At 36.0% G+C, this 20,724-nt stretch overlaps 1 long non-coding RNA gene across 1 annotated transcript; it reads left to right on the plus strand.

The window, feature by feature from the left end:
- The first annotated feature begins 4,973 nt into the window (after positions 1–4,973).
- LOC113592576 (uncharacterized) lies at positions 4,974–15,735 on the plus strand. The gene is made up of 3 exons (XR_003412477.2): positions 4,974–8,351; positions 9,376–9,543; positions 12,210–15,735. It is a non-coding gene; the product is annotated as an uncharacterized LOC113592576 (long non-coding RNA).
- Positions 15,736–20,724: the final 4,989 nt, after the last annotated feature.

The raw sequence follows: 20,724 nt of genomic DNA on the forward strand, positions 1-20,724 counted from the left end.
AGAATTACTTTATCTATTCTCCAAATTTAGAATGATAAAATCTTGGGGACTGGGCTTACCAAGAAAATTCCCTTTGAAAGAGATCAGAAAAAAAGGAAGGGAAAAAGGATTTGCAAAAAAGACTGAATTCATTTTTTAAAAGCTTATTTATTTATTTTGAGAGAGAGAGAGACAGAGAGACAGAATGTTGAAGGGGCAGAGAGACAGAGAGAGAGAGTCACAAGCAGGCTCCACACCATCAGCACGGAGCCCAATGTGGGACTCAAACTCATGAACTGTGAGATCATGACCTGGGCCTAAGTCGAGAGTTGGTCGATTAACCAGCTGAGCCACCCAGATGCCCCAAAACTCAATTTGTTATAAGCAGAGGTGACATAAGAAGTCTACAATCAGTCAAACGTTTAATTTCTGTTATCCCCATCAGAATGATTTTAACCTAGGGTCAGGCCTATTAATATTAGTGGCTCCATAATTGTCAAGCCAGATAAAAGCAGCATGCCTGTAACCCATAGTGTGTTCATGAGTGATTCAGAGATATAAAAATAGACATTTGGGAAGGTAGAGTTTTGACTTTTGCACATGAGAGCCAAGATATTACAACAGTAATTGATTCTTTAGTCATTCTGAAGGTAAAATTTAAAGTTTGCCTTGTGTGTGGTCTTTATACTGAAAACAAAGTTGGGATGATGGAACTTTCTTTCTTTCTTTGGAGCATGTCCACTCTCCTTTCAATTGCTATTGCCAAGCTCCAGAAGGACAGTACATGTGGAGTTTTTGAACAAGTGAACTTTTTTCCTAACTTGGTGAGCTGAGCTGGATGATGTAGAAGAAACATTGAAGTTTCTTTTTACCTTCCTTCCTAGAGTCTTGAGCTAATTATAAAAGGTTAACTTCTTCTTTATTAGTCTCTAAAGGTCTCTAAAGCCTGCCTGATCCATCTTGGTTCTCACTATATGTGTACAGATAACATACTGAGCTCCTTAACATAACAGCATTATGTTAAGGTTATATCCATGATATGTCTATGCCAGGATTTTGCTTTTAGACTCAGAACCAGTTTCACCAGAATGTACCCTTAACTCACACCAACCCTGATAAAATATGCTTGTCTAAGTCTTTATCTTCAAAATTCTCCTAAGAGCAGGGAAATGGTAACTAAAGGGATAATCCCTTTTCCCTCCACCCCTTCAGCTTATAATACCTTCATTTGTGAAAAAGTTTCTGTTAATGATTTTTGTTTCTAGGTTAGATGTTAAATTTCACCTCCACATTTATTTTTCTTTTGTGAGTGTGTATTGCTTTTTTTCACTGCACATGCAAGATTCCTGCCAAGTTTTCCCCCACTCCCCACCCCCTAATTTTGGGCAAAGAGCATGAGTGTGTGTTTAAGGGGAGTGGTGGAGGACAAAATCATACCTTATATAAAGATTTACTTGCACAGTGAGATCAATGTGTTTCTGGTAGTCTTAGTTTGGATAATCTCAGAAACAGATCCTAAGACAAAGACTCAAGTGCAAATAAACATGAGTAGGGAAGTAGGGAAGAGACATGGAGAGAGTGAGGTAGCCAGCATAGGAAGCACCATCAAGGCAGCCACTGCTACTGGTGGCCAGATCTTAACACCTCGGGAAATTCTGAAAAATGGTGTAAAACACGTATTTTGCCTGCAGGGTGAGCAAGCTGTGCATTTATATAGCAATTCCATTCAGTAATTGGTTTAGGCTGCTCTCTGGGGTACAGGCATTAGTTCCCTGTCCCTTAGGCCTGCTGGATATAGGCATGGCAGCCTTTCAAGGCATCAGAGACTCTTGGGCCAAGAGGTGCAAATACTGGTGGTTGATATTTGTGCAGGACCAAACTGAAGTAACGAGACCCAGGGGATGTGGGCTGGGAACCAACAGCATCTGTTAAAGAGTGATAGTCCATAGTTTTTATTTTCATGATTCCCAGTTATTTGGCACATGGAAAACATTTAGCCCCTATTCTTGGCTTATTTTAAAGACTCAAAAGTTTACTTCTTATTCTCTTTCTGTAAATAAAATTTCAGTATCACAAAATAACTTTTGACATGATTAGTCTTCATATCTAAACACCTAATTTATCATCAATGACAGGATTATTTCAAAACTAGTCTTATCAAGTAATACTTCAGGGTGTTGTGTATTTGATCAAAACTATTTTAGTTAGGTCTATTATAAACTGGCTATTTGCAATTGAGATTTCATTATATGTTTTTAATGCTTAGGCTAGACATATATTAACCAGCCTATAGAATTTTAAAATGTTAGAGCTAAAAATGACCCTATAGATTATGTAATCAGGCCCCTTGCCACCCAGTACCTACTTAGCAGATGAGGAAACTAAGGTTTAGTGAGAACCACTTTGCTTACAGTTGTGGAAATAGTCTTTTCTTTTTATAACCCTAAATAAAACTAGAGAGAACTCTGGGTCCATGGTAAAATGTTCTGTTATTCTGGGACTGAGGATAAAGTTATAAACTTTGAGAACTAATGCAGAGTCCCCTACACCTGGAGTCATTGGCTAGTATCTTGGAAGTTAAGCTACTTGTTCCTGGGGTTCCTTTTCTCCTTGAGGCAGAAGTACCACAATGATATGGTGTTCTTATCCTGATGTCTCATGCATATTGTTCAGATGGTGCACTTACTGTTTTTTTTCAACATAGGCTTTACTTTTATCATCTGCATCCTACTTGCAACCAGTCTTCTGGTCCCATTTTACACTGAACACTCTGCTTTGATGCTTGGGTTTTGATTAATTTTACTTCCAGAAAAGTCCCTGGATTGACTTCAATTATAAGGATTTATTATTAAAACTGAGAGGAAAAAAGTATAAAAGCAAGTGGGAATACTTTAAATTCTACCCATCTGATTTCTACTAAACATTTAAAATTCAAAATAAAGCAACATAGATTGAATACCTAGGTATTCAAATATGGATTTATTTGATTTTTCTTATTGCTCCATGCTTCTCAACATTGAGGCCATTGAGCTTATGAAATTTTTTCTTGGAATTCTTAAAGTTCTACAAGAATTGTTAATTCAAAATTTTCCTTAGATGCTTATGAATTTTTAACTGTTAAGACAAAATCTCTTTTTTTTTCTGGTAGAGATGACTAAATTAAAAGGTATTCTCAAATAACTACTGTAATCCAAAAATTGAAAGATGAACAAAAAGAATCTTGACAGCATAGAAATTAGAAACCCATTTCCAGATTATTCTTAAATCAAAGAGAAGGTAACAAACATTGCAACATTTTACAAAGCAATGAAATGAGGCACATCGTACCTAAGCCTACAGGTTTTAGTAAAAGCTGCTATAACCAGAGTCCTAATGCCTATAAGACAAGGTTAAAATGAAGAAGTTAGAAGTTAGAAAAGCAAAAGTTAGAAAGTTAGAAAAACAAAAAAAACCAAAATAACCAAGAAAGAAGGAAGAGGAAAATAGAGATTTAAGATGTTACTTATGAATAAGAAAATAGAAATTAAAAAATATACTACAGAAGATAGATAAATACTAATCTGACTTTTGGAACTGTGTGTTACCATTAAAGCTGGTAAATCCTTTAGATCCTATTAAGAAAAATGGTAGACTAAAATATTGAAAATGACCAAAGAGTAGCACATACATATTTGTTGAATCATGAATTGATAGAAAGGGAACTATGTGCTGGGCATTGTACTGAGCACCTTATTTTATTTAATCTTCACTAAACCCTTTGAGATGGGTGTTACTTTTATCCTCATTTTATATGTGGAGAATCTGAGGCTTAGAGAGATTAGAAGGAGTAAGTAATATGTGCAAGACTACACAGCTGGAATCAAATCCAGGCATTTTAACTCTAACATCTTTCCTAACCAGTAGTTGGAGATGGTGGTTCATATTTTCTTTGTTGTAGTTCTAATCGGAAACCCCAGTGTGTGTTCTATAAATCTCCTTTCTAAGAATTCTGTGTAGTTTAAAGTACTTTTTAGGTAAAGAATTTTTCCAGGAAAATTTCTACTGGATGACATGAAAATTTTAAGAAGTTTGTTGTTGCAAACGTATAGAAGAATTTTCTGGGTAATCGTTTGGAAGCATGGGGAAACTAATATCTGATGATGGTGAACTTGAACTTTTTCAGCCTCAATGGTCTGTGGTTCCTCTGGTTAACAGGAGGAATTTGGTAGAGAGGACTCTAAATTAAAAGGCATTCTCAGACAACTATAGTAATCTGAAAATCAATAGATGACCAAAGAATCTTGACTATATGCAAAATCTGGCCATGGCCTGGAGGGATATTAACAACTGGTGGGGATTTCAGTAACATGCATTCTTCACCATTGGATTTTTTCCTCTACTAAATAGTCTTTTAGGACTACAGAACAGACTAAGATTTAGTGAGAGAAAAAATAATCCCACGGCCATGGATGAGAGTTTCAACTAGAAAGACTTTTTCCTAAAACCATATTATTTTTCTCTTCACACTTAATCTGCTCATTGCCTTGAACGTGGACAGTTTCCAAATCTATTCAGCTGTCTGCTTTTTTTTTCTTGTTAATGCAGACCATGAAAATGATATCTAAATCTGAATTCTATTAACACCACAAATAAAAATGATAAACTCTATCAGCACAGCATATACATCCTTTCAGGGGAAGGTATTGTATTTTAAGTTATGCAGATACAAATTCCTAATATTTAAATAAGAATATTCTCCTTGGTTCCAGCATTTCAGAACACTTTTTTTTTAATTTTTTTTCAACGTTTTTTATTTATTTTTGGGACAGAGAGAGACAGAGCATGAACGGGGGAGGGGCAGAGAGAGAGGGAGACACAGAATCGGAAACAGGCTCCAGGCTCCGAGAGCCATCAGCCCAGAGCCTGACGCGGGGCTCGAACTCACGGACCGCGAGATCGTGACCTGGCTGAAGTCGGACGCTCAACCGACTGCGCCACCCAGGCGCCCCCAGAACACTTTTTGATAAAAGAAATGGTGTTACAATATAGAAGTAAAGTAAAATAATTTTGGAAGGTATATAGGATCTATTCCTTGGTCAGCTGTCAGTGACCAACTAGCCTCAATGAAGGGAAGGATCCCAAGGAACACTGTGGAGGGCAGTGAAACACTTAGAGCAAATAGTAAAAGGAATTAATCAGTTACTAATAGGGTAGGAAATAGCATGGGTGTTAAGTCAAACATCTGATTAAGTAATTACTGAGTTAACAAAAAGTATTTAAGAAACTATTTTAGAGAAAGATTTTCACTGTAATTTAAGCTATTTATGTCAAATACTTGTCTTGATTTTATGCACTTGAAATGCTTGGCAAGAACTGGCACATAGTAGGTTCTCAAATATTTGCTTGAAGGAAGAAAAATATACTTACTTACACTAGTGAGATGTGTTAATGCAGAGCAAACATTTTAGAGCTAAGGCAGAAAGGATTTTCTCTATTTGTTGGTGTCTGCTGAGAACCAAAGCATATAATAAAATTAGTTGGTTTTTTTCCTCAGGACTCTTGAGTGGCTGTATGGAAAGGCACGGATATAATCGTGGGTTAGAAATTCTTTACAACAGTAATGAAACCAATAAAATTGGAAGATTAAAAGAGATTCATTTCTAAAGTATTACAGTGGACTTTGTTAACTTAATTAAATTATTTAAGTCTAATCTCTTCTAAGTTAGTGACAAAAAGCTTCTTTTTATGACATTGTCTTGGAAATCATTTAGACCACCATGACATAAAAGGCTATGGAAGTATTTTTTCAGGCCTGAGGACATTTAAATCTAGGTTCTGTTTTGTGGATTATAGATTTTTTTTAAGGGCAAGTAAATGTTCCTCTTAATTTTCTTGCAATATGTAAAATTCAAATCACCTGGGCATTAATCACTAGAGATTCACTTCAGTTATAACCCTAAAGTTGTGCCATGGAAAAAGAATGGGTTGATAGCGGGGGTGACTAGAGTTTTTGAAACCTAAATGTCACATTGCATTTGATTATTAATTCAAAATATTTTTAGCTGAGTTCTCCATAATCAGAGCTCATCAGACTATTGACTATATTCAAGAGCTAAGTAATTAAAAGGAAGAAGTCAACATCACAAGTTAAATTTACAGAGAAGTCATTATTATTTTGTTAATAGCTTCTGTGACTTCCTAGGATATAACTTTTGAATCACACAGTCATGTACCTATTGACTTGCTAGAACTTTTCAAGTAAATGTATTTTCTAACAAACTTTGGATGTAGATAGGATCAGTTTCAGGTGATATTATTGGAATATTTTGTCCTTGAAAGGAAATCTTAGCCAAAAAAACAATAATTCAACATCTGACTTATTTGACCTTAAAAATGTTACTTCAATGAATGATTTTAAGGTTTTAAATAGGAAACATTGTTTTTACACATTTACAATTTATAATTTAAAGCACATTGGAAAGGATTGGGATAAAGTACCAGTGGACAAAATTCGCATTTAATAAATTGCTTGAAGTTTTACTATGTATGTTGGCATCTGCATAATTTGCTTTCAGTGACTATAATCTTTTCAGAGGGTCCAATGGATGGGTTTTAACTTTAACTTTAATGAAGATAGTTTGGAGAAAATAATCCAGAGGAATTGTGCTTTTTAGCCCCTTCAAGCAAAATCCAAGAATCTTTGCTCTGACCCATCTACCTATTTAAAGAGTTTGCTTAATGAAAGGTTATGTCAAGACCATCATGAGCTAAGTCTGAAGGCCAATTAAGGCTTGGTGAAAGGAAAATCTTTTTACCAAAATTGATGTCCAATTAGCATGGGTCTGTTTGTATAGGTCAGGTAAAAATCTAGGTTCATTGATTGTTTTTTCTTTAATTTATTATTTAAATGTTTTTTTTGAAATTAGGAAAGTTATATATGCTCACTGTTACCAGTGAAAAATGAAAGAGATGAATGGAGACAGAGGTTATTTTTTCCCCCTACTCTTTTCCCTCGTTAATCAATGTTAATGGCAGCAGGTGTATCATTCTACAAGTTCTGCTTTCTTGTATGGAAGTATGAGTACACGTCAAAAATGTGTGTTTTATTAATGTTTGTTTCTATAAAAATGCATCACATTAAATATATTACTCTGAAATTTAATTTTTCATGTAACAATATGAATAGATCTCTCAAGACAGTCGATATAGATGTAACCACATATCAGAATCACGCATCAGAACTGGATGACTTGTTAGGACACATTACCAGGCCCCATCCTCAGACATTCCCATAGGTCTGGAGTGGGGTCAAATATGCATTTGTAACAAGTTCCTAGGTGATGCTGAGACTACTGGGCCAAGGGCCAGACTTTAAGAGCCACTGGTTTAGCCTATTCTTCTGGATAGAAGTGGATTCCTGCATAGAGTAGAATGTTGTGATTTATCCAACCATTTCCCCTGTTGGTGGCCCTTTATTTTTTCTTATTTTGCCATAATAAAATATTGCTGCAATAGACATTTTGTTGATATAACACAAAGATTTTTATGTCTATAGTATAGATTCCCAAATTGAGATTAGTGGGTCAAAGGTGGTGTTTACAATTTTAACAGCTTTTGCCTGATTAATTCCCAAAAGCGGTTATTACATATTACTAATTACTACATAAAGATTATATATCCCTGTTTCCTCATCAGCAGTGTATTGTCACTGTATTATTATTTCTTTATGAGATAAGTGAAAAAATGGCATCTCGTTGTTTTAACTTACATTCCCCTAAGCCCCAAAAGGTTAAGAGAATTCTTGTATGTTTATTAACCACTAGGATTCCCTCTTTGTCCATTGTCCCTTTAGTTACTTTTCTTTTTCCTAATTATTTCTAGAGATTTTTTTAATATAAGGAATATTAACCCTTAATATGGCAAGCGTTGAAAATATTTCTTTCAGTCTCTCCCTTCACTTTTAACTCTGTTTATGATATGACTGGCATGAAAAATCTGTAATTTTTATGTAATGAAATATTACATAGGTAGTGTCTTTAGGTCTTCTATCTTATTTAAGAGACTCTTGTATAATGCAAGGTTATACAAATATTCTTCTAAAGTTTCTTATAATGTTTTAACTATTTTATATTTTGCATTTAAATGATTATTGTATCTGGAATTAATTTTAAAATATCATGTGAAGTTGGGCTATAGTGGCAACCCTCCCCCCTTTTCAGGGACTGGGGGCATTTTTCTCTCCTATGTAATTCTTTCTAGGCTTTCCACATCACTAGGCCCACGTGCAACAAGTAAGCAGGCATAGTCTTTCTGGAAGAGGAGCACGGGCACCTGCTTGCTAATTTCCCTCACTACCAAGAAACCTGAATCATCACCAGAGACCCCAAACATAGGTAAGACCTAGCCCCTGGGTCTAGCCCCTTAGCTTAGGACAGACACAAAAGAGAATGGTTTCTAATTGATTCTTGGTCCCTAAAGACACGTTAGAGGTGTTCTATGTCCTGCATTCCATGCCTCCCATCCAAATACAGTATTACTTAGAAAGGATGTTTGGAGCAAATTAAGGAGTCTGTGTTCAAGCTGTCCTATCTCAGAATACAAACATTACACAATTAATGCAAGTTTATACTCACTGGGGACAAATTAGTAAATAGAGATTAGCAAGAAGAAAGCAGGAAAAATCACCCACATTTCAACCACCCATAGACAAACACTTTGAGCCTCTGGGTGTATATCTGTTCAGATTATATAACTAACTAAATAAATAACAGACAAGTAAGTAGATAAATGTAAAAATATTACTTTCCATGCTGTTTTTAATTTCCTCCCCTACCTTTTGGACATTTGGATTGCTGCCAATTCTTTGATGTCCTACATACTTTGAGATAGACATCACTTTTGTTACACTTTTGTGAAGATTTACTATGATTTCTTTGATACAAATTCCTAGAATGGTAGTTGCCTGATCAAGGTATACGCTCATATTTAAAATGTTTCCAAATTGCCCTCCAGGAAAATTTTAAAGTTTATACTCCTACCAGCCACACATGAGAATGCCCATCAGTTCATAACTTTGCAGAAAAAAGTTTGCATGACTAAACACAAACCCCATTTCTTTTTAAAAAACACTACTTGGTAGATATTTCATTATTTGGATGCTCAGGTTTGATTTTTCTTTTTGGTAAAAAGGTATTGCAGTTTCCTGCTCTTAGGAGTATGTTTCACATTGGAGTGAACTACTTCCCCCTTCTCCAGGACTGGACTTATGTGAACACATCAATATATATTATATTCTCATCCTCTAAGACTAAGCAAGTGACCCAAGCTGCATTGTATCAACTTTGGGAAGTTACTACAATGAGAGAAAAGAAGTTCTCTCTTTCAATCCTCACTGGCTCTTCATCTATCTTTCCCTAGGATTTTGGAAACAACAAAGTAGATGAGAGCAGAGAAAAGGAGGGACAGATGCACAATGGGAGAGAAAGAAAGAACAAAAGGGACAGGAGGGGCAAGATACATCTGGCTGTGCCTGAAGCAAGAACTACTGTTGGATTTTTTACTAACATGAGCCAATCACTTCTGTTGGTGAGTGTACCTTCCTTTTACTCTTAATTTTTTTCTAACGTTTGTTTATTTTTGAGACAGAGAGAGACAGAGCATGAACAGGGGAGGGGCAGAGAGAGAGGGAGACACAGAATCTGAAACAGGCTTCAGGCTCTGAGCTGTCAGCACAGAGCACGACACGGGGCTTGAACTCACGGACCGTGAGATCACGACCTGAGCCGAAGTCGGACGCTTAACTGACCAAGCCACCCAAGCGCCCCCCTTTTACTCCTTTTAAAAGGCACTGATGTGGCTATTTGTTTTATATTTTATAATCATTATTTGATCATCTAGAATGTATTTTTAAGCTTTACGAGTAAAAAGTCTTTGTTAGTTATTACAAATAATTCGAAAGCAAATAAACATGTATTTGTGGTTTTCTCAGCCTTTACTATTATCAAATATTTACTATTCCAAACAGGTACACACCTGTAGGTAGGTCATTTGTCTCCTTGATAGAGTACACAACAGAGATAAGAGAAGACTTTTGTTCCCATTCCTTCCCCACCTTTGAGCTTTGGCTATTGTACTAGCAATCTAATGGTGACGAGTGATTTGGGTTCCCTGTTCACCTCATTAATCACATTAATGATGTCAGACACCAAAAAGAAAGTAGAGAAATCACTTGCCTTATCATCTAATGTCTTTTCATTAGAGATCTGGTCAAGGGATTTTAAAGACATTGACATTGACAACTAATAGGCAGTTGATATTAATTCTGCTGAAAGCAGTAATGAAGCTGCCAGATTCCAAACAAGCTAGCAGTAACCTGGTGGGACCTCAGATGAGAAGGTGTTGGAATCTTTTAAAATTCAGTTTACTTTTTGCTTGGATGGACTTGCTTTAATTCAAGGGTAGTGAGAGTGGGCAGAGTTTGGGGAGGAGACATATTAGGTTTCAATCCTTTATCAATGTTTTAATTATCTTTCAGGGGAGCTCCCTAGCAGGTTGGGGGACAAGATTATTGTTTGAAAAGATAACCATTAACTCTGGAATAATATTTATTTGCACAGCTCATTCCTAGGCTTGAAGGGACTTCCAAATTTATTATTAGAGCTAATATGGAAAAAGGGTCATAGCTATTGCAGAAATGACCAAGGGTCACATCCCCAGATAAGATTAATAGCTTAATGATAAAGAGAAGTTGACAACCATGCTGAAGTATAGAACATCTTCTCTGATGGATTCCAACAAGACATGGAAGCTTTGGCTGAGTGAGGCATGAGGCAGATAAGGTATAGACTTGGTTGCATTTGATTAGAGACAGATGAGTACAGAACTGTTAGAGCATATCTCAGTGTAGCACTAATAAAGTGCTGGGAGCCAGTTGTCAACGACGGTATACAGCCCCCACTGAAATGTGTAAAAATGTACTACACATGCCTTTAATTTTATTCACCCATGGGGATAGCAAGCAATAACACAGTAAGACACTGGGGTTATTTTAACCATTTTCTAATTACATTTGACCCTTAAACAACAGGGATCCACTTACATGTGGATTTTTTTAATATAAATACAGCACAGTACAATAAATGTATTTTCTCCTCCTCATGATTTCTTAATATTTTCTTTTTTAAGATTACTTTATTATAAGAATACAGTATATAATACAGATAGCATGCAAACTATGTGTTAATTGATTGTTTATGTTACTGCTAAAGCTTCCAGTCAACAATAGGCTATTAGTTAAGTTTTGGGGTGTCAAAACTTACATGCAGATTTTCAACTATAGAGGAGAGGGGGGCATTGGCAGCTCTAACTCCAGTGTTGTTCAAGCGTCACCTGTATATTGATCAGCATTTGGTTAAATTGTATTTTGTATCCTATTCTAACAAAGTGTTCATGATATGTCAAGTACTGTGTTAGGCACATAACCAGTACTGAAGAAACAAAATCTTTAATTTTTCTTCCTTGGAAAACCACTGTACTCTTAATTCACTCATTTCTTAACAAATACTCTAGACATTCTTATAGAAAATAAGAATCTAACAATAAACATGATATATAAGTTTCCTGTCTCCATAGAATGTATATTCTTCTAGGGATAAAAAGACAATAAACAAATAAGCTAGATTTTCAGATAGGAATAAGAAATGTGAAAAACAGAGAGAGTTACCTAGGGTATGGGGTTAGTTTAGATTGTTCAGTTAAAAACATCATTCTGAAAAGTTTAACATCTGAGCTGAAATAAGAAAGTAACTCTGTAAGAAGGAGTAACCTTGTGAAATCTGGGTGAAGGAAGCACATTTCACGTAGAGGAAAGTGAGTGTAAAGTCAGAAGAGTTGAAGTTTTGAATGCATGGTTGTAGGATAGGAATCTCAAGAGACAGGTGTGTCCAGTTTATTCAGTCTATGGCAAGGAGATTACACTCAATTCTTAGCATAATTTATCTACTTCATGGTAGTCCTTTCCTTTCTTTAAAATAGAGATAACATTATGAAAAATAATCCAATATTTTTCTTATAAGGGTTCTGTCAGATTATATTTTCAGCTGAGAAATGTAGGTCTATTTGGATGAATCTAATTATATCCTATATCACATCACAGAGGTAAAATGTCACGATATTATTGGTAACACAACTTAATCACCAGTTAACAGGCATTAGTTGTTCACATTGACTTTTTTTTTTTTAATCTCTTTCAGACTTTAACCATCTATACAAAATCACAGAAGACTGGCATATGGAGGTTAACTCAAGGGATTTGGGGAGAACTTTCTCCTCCATTAAAATTTTGAGAAAGATATTTTGGTTTCTGGAAATTTCTGGAAAAGTCCTCAAAGTTATTATTTCCATACTATACCTCAGGGTTCTTTCCTAACTTTTTAAGATGGATTGAGAACTAAGAGACAGAATCCTTTCCTAAGAATCTGAAGAAAAGCCACCTCAGACAGTCTTTCTGAATGTCATGTTTTCCCACATTGAGTTCCAGCACAGATCTCTTGGACATCCAGTAAGAGTAAATAAGTTCTAATATCTTGTCATCCCTTTAAAGGATAGAATACTCCTTAACAGCCAATAAACACACTTTGTAGTGCTTCCTTAGGTGCTTAGTTTGGGAGGTCAAGACCTGATCATTGTCAAATGTTCTTTTGAAGTGATTTTAGATACTATATATATAGACACTATATATATGTATATGTATATTATAGATACTATATATATGTATCTAGTCAGGGTTTGAATAATCAAGGGTAACAAATTTTGTTTCTTTTGTTCTCTTTGTTTGAAGAAATGCAAAAAATGAGTTGGTGTTAGCTGGCTGTGCAGCTTGAACCATCCACCCCCTAGGAAGAATTTACATGTTTAAGTATTGGATTGGTTGGTAGTGCTTTTAAAATATGTGTGTTTGGCTCTGCCACTATCTCAACGAATAGTAGCTGCCTTTAAATGAAAGGCCTAATGCTTTTTTGACTAATACTGTAACACCCCATGGAAATCCCCATTAGTCCCTTTGATGGAGCCTTTCGTGCCATTCAGTGTATTCTCTTGCCCTATTTCCCAGGATGGAAATTTGACCTATCCTGCATCCAGGAGCCTAACACTGCCACAGAAAGGTTTTCAAATGCTCTTCAAGTACTATGCAGATAACCAGAGGATAGGTGGAGCTATGTGCTACAACATTTTTACTTACCTGAGTGATAGGACTTAGAGGTAGAAGGTGCTGACAATAGACAGTGTACTTAAATATCCATAACTCCCCATGGACTATGACTGAATAGTGCTGGCATAGAGTAGAACCGAAAGGATTAACACAGAGAACTGTGTCTTGATAATTCCTTTTTTAGGGGAACCTTAGTGTATGGCAAACCTTGCTACAGCTTTTGTCCAAGAAATGATGCCAGGCTGATAGGAAAGCTAGTTTTACTAAACTAGTACTAGTTTACTAATAGAGCTTTGTAGTTTCCCTGTAGCCTAACCTAGTAGCTTGGGCAAGCTATGTTTAAGCCATTGACATTCGTAAGCTCTGTAAGTAATATCTGCATAATTTTATTTATGGTTAGAGGTGGAGAGACCGAAAAGGTAACAGCTCACCTTTCCCCAGCCCTCCATTTTGAACATACTGTCTCCAGGTATGTGGCTAGTGATGTAAGGATAAATTCCTCTATTGGAATATCTGATTTATTATTCCAGGGAAAATCAAGAAGCAGAGTTGTGTCTAGATAAATAATGGAAATATGTGTTTTCTTAATTTTCTTTTGTGTATCTTTGTTTTGCAATTTTTCCAAGACGAGTGTGGATTACGTTTCAGATAAAAAAAAAGTTGTATTTAAAATTAAGTTCAAGGTTTTCTAGCAACAGTTTCAGCTCCTGTCTCTTACTCTGCTTCTTTCCTCAAAGGATTGCAAATGCAAGGATTTCAATACCTTATCTACTCGTTTAAAAACATTCTAGAGATCCATCGCAAGTAGCAGCTGTTATAAGAACTTTCTACTCCCTTAAACACCTAATCCCCTGTGACACATTCCATTTATCCTCCTTTTGTGGTGACTACAGCTTTAGCTGCCCCATGTGGGGAGACTTGCTGGTTTTATTTCGTTGCTCTGGATTGCTGCTCTTAGATTGCTGAAAAATGAACTTATTCTATAGCACTCAGTCTGTCGTGTTGCTCCTTTCTGAAGTTACTGTTCTGAATTATTCCCTGTGTCCAGGATAACTCTTTGTCTACTCAGTATATTTCTTCTCTTTTACTTTGTACCTGCCGACCATTTTATATTGGCAATTTGTGCAGGTCTATGCTAAAAATCTTCTTTGAATAGCAAATCTTCCATGCTTTGAACTCCTCTAATCAAAACTTGCTGTTTAAAATTCTGCCTGTGATTTTGCTTCTGCTTAACTGTGGACACCTTTGGCATAGTTATCTTTATTCTTTCTAGCTAATGAAAATTTGGGCTAAAGAAGGGATCTTTTTATTTCCCATTAAAAATGCATTTGTCAAAATTATTAGTTTTGGAATATCAGATTTCAAAGGGAGCTCAGAGACCATCTGCTCAAATCATCTCATTTGTCAGATTGAGAAAAACGAGCCTCAGACCTCAGACATATGGGGACCAGACTAAAACTAGAATCCAGATCGCTGGTTGTCTTCTTACCATATCTGGTCTACTTTACTCTCAATGGAAAATGTAATTTTCATATCCTAATGTTTAAAACAAAGAAATAAATGTAAGGGATGAAATTGTTGATTCATCAGAGGGACTTCAGTTGCAAACAACAAAAACTGATTCTGGCCAATGTGGGCAAAAGGGAATTTGCTGAAAGATCATGAGAGGCTAACTTAATTCCTTAGCACAGGTTTTCAAAATGAGAAGTGATTAGGAGACCTCAGAAGGAGAAACAGCATGTTCATCCATCAAGATGCCTTCAGTGTTCCCCTCAGCTTGATGAAATATCAAACAGGTTTTTTCCTGACTATGGGCCCCTAAGATCCCTTTTCTTAGAGTATTTACTTTAGAAAATTTGCAACTATAAATTCTTTCTTTGCTCCATTGAGATATAAATCTTCTCTCAGACTTCTCCTGGTTTTACAACCCAAAAGTGTCTTTCATAAGGACCTGGGAGCCACCCCTTGGAAATGCAGCCATCAAAAAAGATAGGGCCCTTGTTTCGTTTCTGTGGGAGGGTAGGAGCCTAATTTCAATAAATACCAATTAGTAAACACAGATGCCCTTCAAGATTTTTTCAGTGTCTGAGTAATGTCAAGAATCCAAGCACTTTCTTTTTTTATTCTTCCAAAATTTTATTTAAATTCAAGTTATTTAACATACAGTGTAGTAATGGTTACAGTAGTGATTCATCACTTACATAAGACACCCAGTGCTCTTCATGAGCACCCTTAATGCCCATCACCCACTTAGCTAATCTCCCTACTCACCTCCCCTCTAGTAACCCTCAGTTTGTTCTCCGTTTTTAAGAGTCTCTTATGGTGTGCCTCCCTCTCTGTTTTTATCTTATTTTATATTTCCTTCCCTTCCCCTACGTTCATTCCACATGAGTGAAATCATTTGGTATTTGTCTTTCTCTGACTTATTTCACTTAGCATAATACACTCTAGCTTCATCCATGTTGTTGCAAATGGCAACATTTCATTCTTTTTGAAATCTATATCTATATCTATGTCTATGTCTATATCTATATCTATGTCATCTATATCTATATTTATATCTATATCTATATCTATATCTATATCTATATCTATATCTATATCTATATCTATATCTATACCTAATCTATATCTATCTTCTTTATCCATTCATCAGTCACTGGACATTTGGGCTCTTTCCATAAGTTGAAGCCAGACACTTTCTATCTTTTGCTTTACCTTTCTTGACCTGTTTGCTTACCATCTAAAACTTACTAATAGCTACACAATGGCTATACAATGGCTGCTAAATGTCCATGTATCACATTTCTGCTCAAAAGCAGGAGGCAGGGCAGTGGCTAGAACAGCCAAGAGAACTACCTCTTTCCTTTTATCTGTGAAGGGTAGATTGCTATTCCAGAGGCCCCTAGCATATTTCCTCTAATGTTTTATTCACTAGGCATGGTTCACATGCCTGTTTAGTGGCAAAGACAGGGGAATTAGAAAAAAATAATGATTTTAATTCCTTAGCAATGGATTAGAAAAATAAATATTCATTCCTCTCCCCCAGGCTTAGAAGAGAAGCCTACTTTCCTCAAGTACATTGTTGGCCATCTGATACCTAAACAGAAGCGTATCACTGTTGGCCAGGGAGAGGGTGAGAAAGGCAGTTATGTAGATAATCAACAGTATATGCTACAACATACCTTTGAGTATGTAGAGCCACTCTGTGGGTTTAGATCTGGATGATGAAGAAGAGAAGGCTGAAACAAGGACACTCCTAAGAGGAACAGACAGATAGAAACTGCAATGGACACAAGAAACCTTATGAAAGTAGTGATAGAGAGGGCTGGAGAGGTCTCAAAAAAGCCCTAGAAGGCTCCAAAATATTTTGCCGAGCACTGTTGACTGTTAAGTTTGTGGAGGGAGATATGACAATGTATGTTAAATGTATTAAATTTTTATATACAATTTTGCATTGGTTCAGAAATTTTACTTTATTTTTTATTTTATCTTATTTATTTTGAGAGAGAGAGAGAGAGAGAGAGCGCGAGAGAGAGAGCATGCAAGTGGGGATTGGGTGGAGAGAGAAAATCCCAGGCAGGCTCTGTGCTGGCTGTGCAGAGCCCAAAGTGGGGCTCAGTCCCATGAACCATGAGATCATGACCTGAGCTGAAATCAAGAGTTGGACGCTTAACCAACTGAGCCACTCAGGTGCCCTCAGATATTTTACTTTTAAGAGATTTTTTTTTTTGTATTTTACACTAGGGAAACAACCAGCTATTCATGTAAAGATTTACATAGTAGCATGTTTATCACAGCATTATTTATAATTATGTAAACCTGGAAATAGGCAAAATGTGCAGTGGCAGGGAGTTTTATGAATAAATCAAAAGTTTCTGTCTTTGAAGGATATTTAATGATTTGAAGGATGTTAAAGAAGGCTATAAAGAAGGATATTTCTCCTGTGTAAGAAAGCAGGTTTCCAAAAGGATATTTGCATGGTAAAAACATAGCATCTATGAGGGGTCATCCTTTTGACATACTGGAATTGCTGTAAATTTTTCATGTTCTTTATACTTTTTGGGTCTTTTCTAAAATGTATACAATATTTATGAAATAAATTCTATGAAAGATATCTCTTCAGTTTTGCCTAGGGTAACCCAATGTTGATTTCAGATACAGACTCTGTGGTCAGCCCTCCAAGTTTGTCTAACTTTCAATATAGTATTTAAGTTACTTGTAAGAACAGCTCACTTACAGGTCAGTCTGTAGATGAGGAAACTGGGGCCAGATAGGCTAAGGAACTTATTTACCATGCTGGAAAGGGGTACCATCACCTCTCCCTTGGAAGACAATTACTAGGCTACGCCTCCATGTTTATCCTGCCCCACTGATTATTAGTTCCCTATCTAGCAGTTACATGGAACTCTTAAACACCTAAGTCAGATGATGACACGTACACTTACACAAACTTTTTAGAAGCTTCTCAGAATACTCAGTAACACCCATGTCCCTTACCATGTATCTATTTCTTGCTATCCTGCCTACTTCATCATTAGCCTACATGGCTAATCCAGTCTATTCACAATGGCTTCCTCCTGTTCCTGAGACCTGCCAAGCCTGTGGCTCTTTAGGACATTTGTGTTTGCTGCTCTCTCTTCTGAGAATATTCTTATGTTAAATCTTCAAGTGGCTTGGGGCGCCTGGGTGGCGCAGTTGGTTAAGCATCCGACTTCAGCCAGGTCATGATCTCGCAGTCCGTGAGTTCGAGCCCCGCGTCGGGCTCTGGGCTGATGGCTCAGAGCCTGGAGCCTGTTTCCGATTCTGTGTCTCCCTCTCTCTCTGCCCCTCCCCCGTTCATGCTCTGTCTCTCTCTGTCCCAAAAATAAATAAACGTTGAAAAAAAAAATCTTCAAGTGGCTTACTTCCTCATTTTCACTCATCTGTTCAAATGCTTTCTCCTTGAAGAGGCCTTCCCTGACCATTTTGTAATGTGGTCCCGTCTCTCTCTATCACCCCTCACATTTTTATCATGGATCTACATCATTTTTCTTTATAACAAGGAATGCTCTACTCTGTGTCCATTTGTTTATCTGTCTTCCTTAGTAGAATGTAAGCCCTGTAAGGGTAAAGACTTTGCTTTACTTTCTGCTGTATGCCTAGTACCAAGAAGAATGATTGGTACATATTATCAGCTCAATAAAATCCAGCAAATAAATATATCAATGACAGAACCCATGTTTTCTCACCCCAAATCATATGTTTTCTTATTCCCTTACCAGAATATTTGTATGGTTGTAGATTATTTTAGACATGTGTCAATTGGTTCATGATTAGAACATGTTTTTCATAATTATTCACTAAAGGTAGAACATCAAACTTAGTATTTTACAATACAAACGGCTCTGAATCTGGAAAGATTCATATACATATATCTTCTAATAAGTCTATTTTCTGAATTTACTTTAAGAGGAGGGAACATTTCTGAATTTCATCAGAAATTCAGTTTAACTTGTCTATGAAGATTTATCACAATTTATTTTGCCTACTGCCCAAGCACTGCTATGAATTAAAATATGTAATTAGGTAATAAACTATTTATAATGTATTACAGCTATTAGTAAGCTATAAGTATTCAAAGCATCATTAGTATCAAAGTGCATAGAGATGGAAAAGTTTAGGGTGGCATTTATAGTAAATTATGCAACCCTTTAAAGCAAAACAAATATTTCAGTAATATGTTAATGATTTCTGGGTATAATGTCAAGTGACTGATGTGATGGTAGGTGGGCAATGAGAATGAGCTTGAAGCTGATGACTTCTTAATGACATTATCTCTTTATCTTTTGCCCTTCTCTTGCTCTTCATATTCAAAATTCAATTTGAGTCGCCTCCTCTGATACCTGATAAATTTCGTCTCATTTATCGGTGATACACATTCATTTTCATAATTTTAAGCTTTAGTTCCTAGACTTAGTAATAATAAAACAATGATACCTACTGTTTAGACAACATTTATAATGTGCCAGATATTATGCTAAGTTCTTTGCTCCATTATCATATATAATCCTCTCAGCAAGCTTTTTTTTTCTTTCTGTTTTTCCTTTAGACTTTTTATTTTGAGATAGTTTAAGACTCATTAGAAGTTTTAAAATAGTATAGAGAGTTTCTGTGTACTCATCACGCAACTTTCTCAATATATAACCATAGACCATTGTCGAAACTGGGAAACTGACTTTAGCAAGACATTAACTTGAATTCAGACTATATTCAGAGTCTATCAGTTTTACATTTATTTCTCTTTTGGTGTATATCATCTATGAAATTTTTCCACATGCATCTATTCATGCAGCCATCATCACATGCAAGACACAGAAATGTTCCATCATCACAAAGAAATCTCTTCCTGTTGCCCTTTAGTAGGCACACATCTCAGCCTTACAACATGGTACCCATAAATCTCTTTTCAATGGCTATAATAGTATTATTCTGAGCATGTGATAAAAATGGAATCATGAGCAACTTGTTGAAGGAGGTACTATTATCTTCTCCATTTTAACTTAGGACACTGAGATGTGAAGACTTTGAGAGAATGCCTTAGTGAAGGTCAGCCAGCCAATAAGAGAGGGGTTGGGATTGGAACACAGGGCTTGACTCCAACACTCATGCTCTTGCTATTCTCCTTTTTTTCCCCCCTGTTTTATAGACAATAAATGCCTAGGTCCTAATGATATTAAAATCACTATTTCCAGGACCTACACAAATTTCCCTTTGAAAAATTCTAATATTTCCAAATGAAATGGTCTTTAGTGAGTTATTTTAGAAATTTCTATTTCAGTAGAATAGGACATTATACAATGTATGGCAGTAAATGAATCACTTCAAGGAAATAAAACTTATCTTGGAGGGCATTATCTACTCTAGTCCTATTATCTGGCCCTTTCTAGTTATATGTATGCAAAGAAAATTTTGACTATTCTGAAGTTAATTTGTGCCTTCTAGTTAAAAGACTGGCCAAAATAGAAGATTCACGGAGGACCATAAGGAAAAGTAAATCAAAGATAGTCACAAATGTAACAATATTAGGACAAGAACCTAAGTACAGAATTTTGAAAAACAGAACAGAAAAATACCTATACTAAGCAGTTTAAATCAAATCGCAAACTTTGAATGAATTAATTATGTAATGAATCTGGCCTACAGGTATTTTTATTTGGTCTGTGCAGTGTCTGAAACTGCAAATTAGTTACAAATATCTAAAAATGGGGAGCTTTAATACAAATTCCAAGTTTCTGGCTTCTTTTGGAAAGTAAAATAATCTGGAACATTGGTTCTACATTACAGCTGAGGCTGAATCATTGCTTTCTCCTTTATGTTGTATATATGCTTTCCAGAGTGGCATAGTCCCCATCTAGCCCAACAGAACCATCTATTTAGAAAAAAAATTTTTTTTACATTTGTTTATTTTTTAGAGACAGACTCAGCACAGCAGAGAGAGAATGAGACACAGAATCCGAAGCAGGCTACAGGCTCTGAGCTGTCAGCACAGAGCCTGACACGGGGCTTGAACTCAC

Source organism: Acinonyx jubatus, chromosome A1, assembly GCF_027475565.1.
Source record: "Acinonyx jubatus isolate Ajub_Pintada_27869175 chromosome A1, VMU_Ajub_asm_v1.0, whole genome shotgun sequence".
Taxonomy (NCBI): Eukaryota; Metazoa; Chordata; class Mammalia; order Carnivora; family Felidae; genus Acinonyx; species Acinonyx jubatus.